This window comes from Dendrobates tinctorius, unplaced genomic scaffold (genome assembly GCF_039654945.1).
Source record: "Dendrobates tinctorius isolate UK_male_01 unplaced genomic scaffold, ASM3965494v1 ptg000060l, whole genome shotgun sequence".
Taxonomy (NCBI): Eukaryota; Metazoa; Chordata; class Amphibia; order Anura; family Dendrobatidae; genus Dendrobates; species Dendrobates tinctorius.
Genome location: NW_027361728.1, coordinates 79,914,029 through 79,925,599, shown reverse-complemented (window position 1 = coordinate 79,925,599; position 11,571 = coordinate 79,914,029).

Sequence of the window (11,571 nt, the reverse complement as noted above, 5' to 3'; positions counted from 1 at the left end):
AGGTGGCATCACGTACATTTCCCCTTTAAAAATCCCCTTTTCCTTTAATTTCATTTGCACCATTTTTGCACGGACGCCCGGGGCCACGGACCGGGTCACTGCCACCGCGACATCCCCTTTGAGGAGTGAATGGTCTGGTACTGAGAACCCTGTGGGCCCCAGCGGGCGCTCCAGTAGTGTAGTATTACATCCAGTAGCAGAAGTTGTCAGTTGCGTTTGTATAGGATGTAACGTTGTTGGTTCACTAGTGCTTTCATTAACATTACCACCTAACCAATGTACACACTGAACATCAAGCCTAATCCCCCTTCCACAAGGACCTCACTTTTTACCAGTTATACTGCTCAGAGAGTGTGGTAGGAGCACAGTATTAACAACAAAAAATTTGATTTTTTATTCTGCACCAGCTCTGCACACAGCTGAATTTCAGCGACGCTAAATGAAAAGGTGAGATATGGAGTGCTGAATCGTGTTAGTCACAGAAGAAAGAATCATTTCAGTATGAATGAGGCCAGTATGACAAAGAAGATATGATACAACAATTATAAAAATGAGATCTTCCATACTGTATCACGTTAGTCACAGAAGAAAGAATTATTTCAAAGTTGATGAGGCCTGTATGACAAAGAAGATATGCTCCAAACAATTTAAAACTGAGATCTCCCCTACTATGTCACATTAGTCACAGAAGAAAGAATTATTTCAAAGTTGATGAGGCCTGTATGACAAAGAAGATATGCTACTATTTCAAACTTAGATCTCCCGCACTGCATAATGTTAGTAACAGAAAATAGTATTTTTTTAGTGTGGATGAAGCCTGCATAATCTAGAAAATATATTCCAAACAATTTAAAACTCTGATCTAGCCTGCTGTATCATGTTTGTCACATAATATTTTTTTACTGTGCAACAGCTATGCACACAGAAATATTTCACCGCCACTAAATGACAAGGTGTGATATGGCATGCTGAATCACGTTAGCAAGTGCCTAAATGTTTTTCTTTTAGTGGGCAACAGCTCATATCAAAGAACAATGTCACCACCTCTAAATGACAAGGTGAGATGTGGTATGCTGAATAGCCTTAGTCACAGTAGAATTGTTTCAGTATCTATGAGGCCTGTATGACAAATATATGCCTCAATCAATTTCAAACTGAGAACTCACCTATTGTATCACATTAGTCACAGAAGAAAGAATTGCTTCAGTGTGGATGAGGCCTGTATGATAAAGAAGATATGCTCCAAACAATTGCAAAGTAGGATCTCCCCTACTGTATCAAGTTAGTCACAGAAGAAACAATTGTTTCATTGTGGATGAGGCCTGTATAACAAAGAAAATATGCTCCAAATAATTATAAAAATAAGATCTCCCCTACTGTATGATGTTAGTAACAGAAGAAAGAATCATTTAACCCCTTAGTGACAGGGACAATTTTTTTTAAATTCTGAGCAATGTCACTTTATGTGGTAATAACTCTGGAATGCTTTGACAAATCCCAGTGATTTTGAGACTGTTTTTTCGTGACAAATTATAATTTATGACAATGGTAAATTTAGGTTGATATGTTTTTTGTTTACTTATAAAAAATATCACAAACTTGACAAAAATGTAAAAAAATTGCAATTTTCAAACTTTGAATGGTTAGCCCTTTAATCTAGATAGTCATTCCACACAAAAACAATAATAAATAACATTTCCCACATGTCTACTTTACATCAGCACCATTTGTAAACTGCTAATTTATTTTCTTAGTCTTTTAGGAGGTTTAAAAATGTAGCAGTAATTTTCCATTTTTTTTCAAGTAAATTTACAAAAGTTATTTTTTGAGGGACCTATCCAGGCTTGAAGTGGCTTTGGAGGTCCTATATATTGGAAAACCCCAAAAGTGATACCATTTTAAAAACAACACCCCCTGACATATTGAAAACTTCTGTCAGGTATTTTATTAACCCTTCAAGTGATTTCCAGGAATTGATGTAAAGTGGTATAGCAGGAATGAAAAAGTATTTGTTTACCACCTAAATGTCGCTAACTTCTGAAGTGACCACTATATCCGGGAGACTCTAAGGTCACTATTTGGCCATGAACTGTTGTGGCAAACATCAGGACCACACAATCATGATCTCGGTGTGTCAATTAGATTAAAGCGGAATCCCCCACAATCTATCAATCAATTTATTTGATGTAGTCACTTTTGACATCAGCAGCTAAGGGGTTAAATAGATATGGACGGTGACAACAATGAGCGTTTGTGATACAGCAAGTTGTCAGCTATAGTGTACAGCTGACAGCTGCTGGATTGTCACCTGTATGGGGATGCTATTCTCTTATATCTCAGGTCAGTTAAAAGACGTATTGGCTGTCATTAAGGGGTTAAGCCTGAATGAGGCCAGTATGACAAAGAAGATATTCTCAAAACAATTTCAAACTGAGATTTCCCCTACTGTATCACGTCACAGAAGAAACAATTGTTTAAGTGTGGATGAGGCCTGTATTACAAAGAAGATATGCTCCAAACAATTCTAAAAATGAGATCCTCACTACTGTATCACGATAGTAACAGAAGAGAAATTTGTTTCAATTTGGATGAGGCCTGTATGACAAACAAGATATGGTCCAAGCAATTTAAAACTGAGATCTCACCTGCTCTATTATGTTAGTAACAGAAGAAATTGTTTTTTTTTTGGTGTGGATGAGGCCGTTATAACATAGACTATAGGCTGCAAACAATTTCAAACTTAGATCTCCCTTATTGCATCAAGTTAGTAACAGAAGAAACTATTTTTTTTTGAGTGGATGAGGCCTGCATAATCTAGAAAACATGCTCCAAACAATTTCAAACTCTGAACTAGCCTGACGTATCACGTTTGTCACAGAACATTTATTTTTTTACTGTGCAACAGCTCTGCACACAAAAAATTTCACCACCACTAAATGACAAGGTGAGATATGGTGTGCTGTATCACGTTTAGCAACATAAAGAAATGTATTTTTACTCTGCAACAGATGTGCAGAAAGATGAATTTCACCGCCACTAAATGACAAGGTGAGAGATGGCGTGCTGAATTCCGTTAGCAACTGGAAAAATTTTTTTTTTTTGCTGTAAAATAGCTCTGCACAAAGCTGAATGTCACCAACACTAAATGACACGGTGGGATATGGCGTGCTCAATCATGTTAGCAGCTGCACGCCAATTTTTTTTTTCACTATGCTGTTTTACTATGCAACAGCTCAAATCACCGAACAATTTTACCGCCACTAAATGACAAGGTGGGATATGGCGTGATGTATCACATTTAGGAATTGAAAAAATAAGATTTAGAAAGGTCTCCTTGTGCATGGAGCACAATAGAAGCAGTGCACAACACACTTCTATGAAATGTGCCCTGCTGGCTTTGTCTGGAGGCCTCTGCACCAGTGTGTGTCAAGGACAGGGGATTGGCAAGCACCTAGCACAGGGAAGAGGAAGTGGTGTAACCTACTGGCCCAATTGTGGATCCAGGATTTTGGTCCAACGAAACTATGAAATATGCCCTGCTGTCTTTGTCTGTGTTCCTCAGTAATTGCACAAAAAAAAATCTGCTGGAAGGTCGATTTTACATCCACACAGGACACTAGCTATCTAAACTATCTGACTTACAAACAACCACCTAGCTAACTAGCTAAAATATATCAGTACCCAGGCCCAGTGTCAAGAGCAGCCTCTCTGCACTGTGCTAGTGACAAAATGGTGCTAAAACAAGATGTCCGTTCTTTATATAGAGAGGGACATGTGAATTCAGCACCCAATGACACAAGGACATTGTGGATGTTTCCTGCATTTTGATTGGCTAGCCGCAATGAACACACATAAAGTTAGAAAAAAATATATATTACAAGCACGTCGCTCCTCTGAGCTCTCTCCACGCCCTATTATCATCAAACATGTGCCCCACGCTCATCATACACCACCACTATTCTAGCCAAAATGCTCAAAATCCTTTATTGACAACGTAAATATTTACCCACACTTTTTAACGAATGTTACCATTTTTTTCCAAATTATAATCACAAATCCGAATGTACCAGATTTGTGCCGAGTTTATGTTTGGCAATCGTTTTTCAAACATATTCGCTCATCTCTATTTATAACCCTCAAACAACTTGTTCAAAATTTATTGGTATTATATTACTCACCCAAAGGTTATTACATCTTCTTGTGTACATTTTGTTGATATATAACCCTCAAAAACTTGTTCAAAATTTATCGGTATTATGTTGCTCACCGCTAGACAATTCCATGGTCTGGAATAAATTTCATTGGTTTATAACCCTTAAAAGTGTATAGCCTTTATGAATCTAGGAGTACCAACATATGACAATTGGAACAGAATGTGTATGAGGCCCTCCATTATGTCTGATACAGGATGTATATGAGTCCCTCATTTTTGGCAGTTCTTGCTTCCTTCATAAGTTCAACAACTGACATTTCTTATTTTCAAATTTAAAAAAAATCAATTTATTTTACTTAAATTATATGCTTAAAAAAACTTTTTAAATTTTGCCTTGTATATGTCATTATACAGGAAAAAATGTTTCTTAACATTTTTCTTTCTGTAACATGCAATTTCTCATCGGTTTGGAATGTTTTATTGTCACTCCTGAAAGTGGAGCTATCTGGGAGTCAGAGATGCTCCCATGGATGTTCCCTATACTGTTCTCCTTCCAATTAGCACTTTTCCATTGATTTGAACATTTTCAATGCCCCCCAGACCTTTTTGTAGGGTCTGCCGGAAAATAACTCAGCTTTCCCATTGACTCCCATTGTTCTCATTACTCGGAACAAGCATGCGAGTATTAGGAATTACTTGGCTCGAGCAATGAGCATCTGAGCATTTTACTGCTCTCTCATCCCTATAATTTAACACTGCACAAGCCATTGACCACTACACATAGGAACAAGACATGACAATCCATACAATGTCAGGGTTTGCACATTCTCATCTCCCATTCTTGACAGTTTCGGCTGTGTGCCATGAGTGGACGCTAAAAATAGGAGCGGGAATGAAGGCACACACTGATATGCAGGGGAAAAGTGAGTGCACAGTGTCAGTGCACATGTGATCTCATCTCCATTTTGCTTCAGCATTGATCACACCCTGATTTGTGAAACTATGTGCCCAGAACGACTGCTACACGCAGGAGAACCATAAGAATTTGGCCCCTGCACACTCTGAAACTATATGTGCTACTGATTTTGCAGTATCAGTATGTGCAGGACTGGGGATTAAGATTAGGCAGTGCTCCAAAGTGGGCACTCCCAATCACTGTAAGTGGAGGGGCAGAGGCTGGTATTTGAGGGTGCAGAATGGTGCACGGAGCCAGGGCCGGTTTTAGGCAAAGAGGGGCCCTAGGCAAAGTTTGAAATGGGGCCCCAAATGCTAACATATTGCACATCACACAGAAGCTTTTCGATTGTATTTACATGCGCTGAGTTCAGGCTGCTAAATGATTGTGATCGACAATATTGAAATCGTTCAACACTTGTTTCCCGGCCTCTTTCCACTGTCTGAGAAAGAATGATGGGGACAGAACAATCACTAATGGATCAATCTGTCCCCATACAAAATCATGTTATCAGCAGCACACCTACAGTTTACACCCCATAGTCCTCCATATAATATAATGTGCCCCATAGTCCTACATACAGTATAATACACTCCTCAGTCCTCCATATAGTATAATACACTCCCCATAGTCCTCCATATAGTATAATACACTCCACATAGTCCTCCATATAGTATAATACACTCCTCATAGCCCTCCATAAAGTATAATACACTCCTCATAGCCCTCCATATACTAAAATACGCTCAGTCCTCCATATAATATAATACACTCCTCCATATATTAAAATACACTGCTCAGTCCTCCATATAGTATAATACACTCCTCATAGTACTCCATATAGTATAATACACCGCCAGTCTTCCATGTAGTACAATTCACTTCCCATAGTATAATACACCCCATAGTTCTTCACATAGTATAATGTATTCCCCATAGTCCTCGATACAGTATAATGCAGCCCACATATAGTATAATGCAGCCAACCCATAAAGCATAATGCAGACACCCCACAGAGTATAATGCAGCCCCACCATACAATATAGTGTAACCCCCATAGAATATAATGCAGCCCCCTCATATAGTATAATGCAGCTCCTCCATAGAATATATTACAGCCCCTTATATAGTATAATGTAGCCCCTCTATAGAATACAATGTAGCCCTCCTCATATAGTATAATGCAGCCCCAATAGAATATAATGTAGCCCCCTCATAAAGTATAATAAAGCCCCCATACAATATAATCGAGCCCCCCAGAGAATATAATGCAGCCCCCATAGAATACAATGTAGCCTCCTCATATAGTATAATGTAGCCCCCTCATAGAGTATCATGCGATCACCCCCCATAGAATATAATAAATATAAAACAGCCCCCCCATAGAATATAATGTAGCCCCGAATAGAATAGAATACAACCCATCTCTTCATAGAATATAATGCAGCTCCCCATATTATATAACACAGCCTCCCCCATAGAATATACAGTAATGTATAATGTACCCCCCATAGTACAGTATATAACAGCCACATAGTATATAGCACAGCCCACATAGCATATAACACAGCCCACATAGCATATAACACAGCCAACATAGCATATAACACAGCCCACATAGTATATAACACAGCCCACATAGTATATAATACAGCCCCACATAGTATATGACACAGCCTCACATGGTATACAGCACAGCCCCCCACTGGTATAGAGCACAGCCCCACAGGGTATACAGCATAGCCCCCATTGGTATATAGCACAGCCCCACAGGGTATACAGCATAGCCCCCCCATTGGTATACAGCACAGCCCCACAGGGTATACAGCAAAGCTCCACAGGGTATATAGCACAGCCCGCATCTCTCCCTCCTGAGAATGGCCCCACAGTCCTGTACTGTTACATTAAAATAAAAAAACACTCCTCACCTTCTCCTTGTGCCCACGCTGCTCCCGGCTGTCTCTCTCCTGTCTCCTGCTTTGCCTGGTACACAGTGAGTGCGCGATGATGTCATCGCGCACCTGCAGTGTCAGAGGCAGAGCAGGGAATGATGGGAGAGGGAGCGTCAGCTGACGCTCTCTCCTCCATCATTGCTTTGAACTGTACTGGCGTCTATGATGCAGGTTTAGTTCATTGTGGCAGCAGGGGGAGTCAGCGTTGGGGGCAGGCGGTCCCCCCTGCCTCACAGGGGCCCCATAGCAGTGGCATGATGTGCCGCTAGCTGGGGGCCCCTGGGGGGAGCAGGGGCCCTGGGCAGCCTGCCCCTAACGCCAGCCCTGGTCTGACATGCATTGTGTGCTGTGATGTCTTATATAGACGTGTATGCCTTTACAAATCAAGTCCTATCAGATTAATTAAACACAGCTGACCTCCAATGAAGGAGTAGAACCATCTCAAGGAGTATCACAAGGAAATGGACAGCATGTGACTTAAATATGAGTGTCGGAGCAAAGGGTCTGAATACTTATGACCATGTGATATTTCAGGTCTTTTTTTTAATAAATTTGCAAAAATTTCAACATTTCTGTTTTTTTCAGTGAAGATGGGGTGCAAAGTGTACATTAACAAAAAAAATGAACTTTTTTGAATTTACCAAATGGCTGCAATGAAACAAAGAGTGAAAAATTTAAGGGGTCTGAATACTTTCTGTACCCACTGTAACATACCCTAAGAGTGTAAATACCCTTTAGATAGTAGTCAAAGCATCCATACAAATCAGACTGACATCATCAGAAACCACTGGTATTTATGGGTTCAGCAGAATTTAATGTGTATTGGGGCCTCTGACTGATGATTTAAAATGAGAACATGATCCAGTGTGTCCTATTTTGGATAGCAGATAAATTTATTCTCAATGATAAGCCACCAGGCATGTCTAGCAGCGGTTCTCTCTTAGAAAACGCAGGAACGTTCAGCAGAGTTGGGTGACATGGCTGCTGGATGAATGATCGGACAGTTATCTAAAGTGTATGAGGGGTTTAGTCAAACCCTTGTTCGGTTGACATACTGTATATGGCCTCTTATTCAGACTGCTGTATTTTCAGTCTGTGTGCTGTCCATGTGTGGAACAGACGGTACTCTGATAAATTCTAACTCTAAAAAATTAAAGATGACTCCATCTACATTAAGACAGGATCAAAACCACCATCAGGACATGCATGCATCATCAGAACCACCATCAGTAGAGGAATATATCACCAGAATCATTATCGGTACATAAATACATCTCCGGCACCACTATCAATACATGAATGTAGTCTCAGAGCTACCACCAATATATGCTTTACATGAATTGTAATGACCGGTCATCCCCTAGCATACCCAATTGAAGATGGTACAGGAACCACACTACTGAATAGACGCAGGCAGTAGCATTTTTAAATATTTAGAAAACACTTAACTTTTTGTAGGTATCTTCTGTTTTAGGCACTTTATTTCTCAGCAGATTAGTGCATTTTTCAGTCTTGATACTCTCACCCTTCACGCAAAAGACCTCTTAAAAGTGCACAGCTAGGGAGACTGCCTATGACTTTCTACTGCATCTTTGCGTGAGCACTCTTGTCTCGTGAGATGCGCACTTCTAAAAGTTCTTTTGAGTAATTGTTAGCAGTCTCAGGACCGGGTCCTACACTGATATGCTCAGAATTAAAGGGCTTAAAGCATATAACAAAGTTCCCAAAAGTTTAGTTACTTTCTAATGTGCATTTACACTGGGCGATAATCGAGAATCAAATATTGGTCTATCGAAACAGGCTGTCAATCAGCTGATGCGTGAGCAAAATGTTTGTTTATCAGTGAAATGATTTTTAGGCTGGCTTAAATATCGATGCTCTTGGCAGCATATCATACTATATAAACATATGCTTCCAAGAAGAATGCTTTTCTTTGCATACAGATTGATCATGGAAATGATTGTTCTGTGCCCATGAAAGTGCGGTTCGCCTGTCTAAACAGGTTATGAAATAAATGCTGAACGGCTTCATGTGGTCTGTTAACCCCTTCCTGACATCAGACGTACTATCCCGTCCATGGGACCCGGGCCCCTATGCCCATGGACGGGATAGTACGTCTAGCGCGATCAGCGACGCCCACGTGGTGAGCGCCGCTGATCGCGGCCGGGTGTCAGCTGATTATCACAGCTGACACCCGGCACTATGTGTCAGGGGCGGTCACGGACCGCCCCCGACACGTTAACCCCTTGCACACCGCGATCAAACATGATCGCGGTGTACCGGGAGTTAAAGGGAAGCATCGGCAGGGAGGGGGCTCCCTCCGTGCTTCCCTGAGCCCCCCACGGCAGCGCAATGTGCAGCGCTGCTGCGGGGGACTCCTTTCCTCCAGGCCCCCGGATCCAAGATGGCGACGGGGGCCTTCGGGGGCCTGGAGGAAGCTGGCTTCCTCAGTGCCTGCAAAGCGCAGGCATGAGGAAGCCTTGTGCACTGCCTGTGACAGATTGCTGATCTGTCACAGTGATCTGTGATGTGACAGATCAGCGATCTGTCACAGGACAGTGATGTCACACCTGGGACTATGTAATAAAGTAAAAAAAATTAAAAAAAAGTGTAAAAATAATTTTAAAAAAATCGCCAAATAAATTAGTAAAAAAAAAAAAAAATATTCCCCAATAAATTCATTTTTTGAAAATAAAAAACCCCCAAAACAATAAAAGTACGCATATTAGGTATCGCCGCGTCCGTAACGACCCGCCCTATAAAACTGTCCCATTAGTTAACCCCTTTAGCGAACCCCTTAAAAAATAAAAATAAAAAACGAAGCAAAAAAGCATCATCAGCGAAAAAATAAAAAAGTTATAGCTCGCAGAATAAAGCGATGCAAAAATAATTATTTTTTATATAAAATAGTTTTCATTGCATAAAACCGACAAAACATTAAAAAAACGACCTAAATGAGGTATCGCTGTAACCGTACTGACCCGAAGAATAAAACCGCTTTATCAATTTTACCGCACGCGGAACGGTGTAAACGCACTCCCCCAAAAGAAATTCATGAAACACTGGTTTTTGTTCATTCTGCGTCACAAAAATCGGAATAAAAAGCAATCAAAAAATGTCACGTGCCCGAAAATGGTACCAATAAAAACGTCAACTCGTCCCGCAAAAAATAAGACCTCACATGACTCGGTGGGTCAAAATACGGAAAAATTATAGCTCTCAATATGTGGTGATGCAAAAACTATTTTTACAATAAAAAGCGTCTTTTAGCGTGCGACAGCTGCCAAAAATAAAAACCGCCATAAATAGTAAATCAAACCCCCCGTTATCACCCCCTTAGTTAGGGAAAAATAATAAAATTAAAAAAAGTATTTATTTCCATTTTTCCATTAGGGCTAGGGTTAGGGCTAGGGTTAGGGTTAGGGTTAGGGCTAGGGTTAGGGCTAGGGTTAGGGTTAGGGTTAGGGCTAGGGTTAGGGTTAGGGTTAGGGCTAGGGATAGGGCTTGGGTTAGGGCTGAGATTAGGGTTAGGGGTGTGTTGGGGTTCGGGTTGGAGTTAGAATTGGGGGTTTCCACTGTTTGGGCACATCAGGGGCTCTCCAAATGCAACATTGCGTCTGATCTCAATTCCAGCCAATTCTGAGTTGAAAAAGTCATATGGTGCTCCTTCCCGTCCAAGCTCTGCCATGCGCCCAAACAGTGTTTTACCCCCACATGTAGGGTATCAGCCTACTCAGGACAAATTGCAAAACATTTTTTGGGGTCCAATTTCTCCTGTTACCCTTAGGAAAATAAAAAATTTGGGACAAAAATATCATTTTTGTGGAAAAAAATGATTTTTTTATTTTCACGTCCGAGCGTTATAAACTTCTGTGAAGCACTTGGGGGTTCAAAGTGCTCACCACACATCTAGATAAGTTCCGTGGGGGGTCTAGTGTCCAAAATGGGGTCACTTGTTGGGAGTTTCAATAGTTTAGATACATCAGGGGCTCTCCAAACGCACATGACACCCGCAGACCATTCCATCAAAGTCTGCATTCCAAAATGGCACTGCTTCCCTTCCGAGCCCCGACGTGTGTCCATACAGTAGTTTTCTCCCACATATGGGGTGTCAGCATACTCAGGACAAATTGGACAACAACTTTTGGGGTCCAATTTCTCCTGTTACCCTTGGGAAAATGAAAAAATTGGGGACTAATTGATCATGTTTGTGGAAAAAATACGATTTTTTTATTTTCATGCCCGGGCATTATAAACTTCTGTGAAGCCCTTGGGGGTTCAAAGTGCTCACCTCACATCTAGATAAGTTCCTTAGGGGGTCTAGTTTTCAAAATGGGGTCATTTGTTGGGGGTTTCCACTGTTTAGGTACATTAGGGGCTCTCCAAAGGCAACATGACACCCGCAGACCATTCCATCAATGTCTGCATTCCAAAACATCACTACTTCCCTTCCGAGCCCTGACGTGTGTCCATACAATAGTTTTCTCCCACATATGGGGTGTCAGCTTACT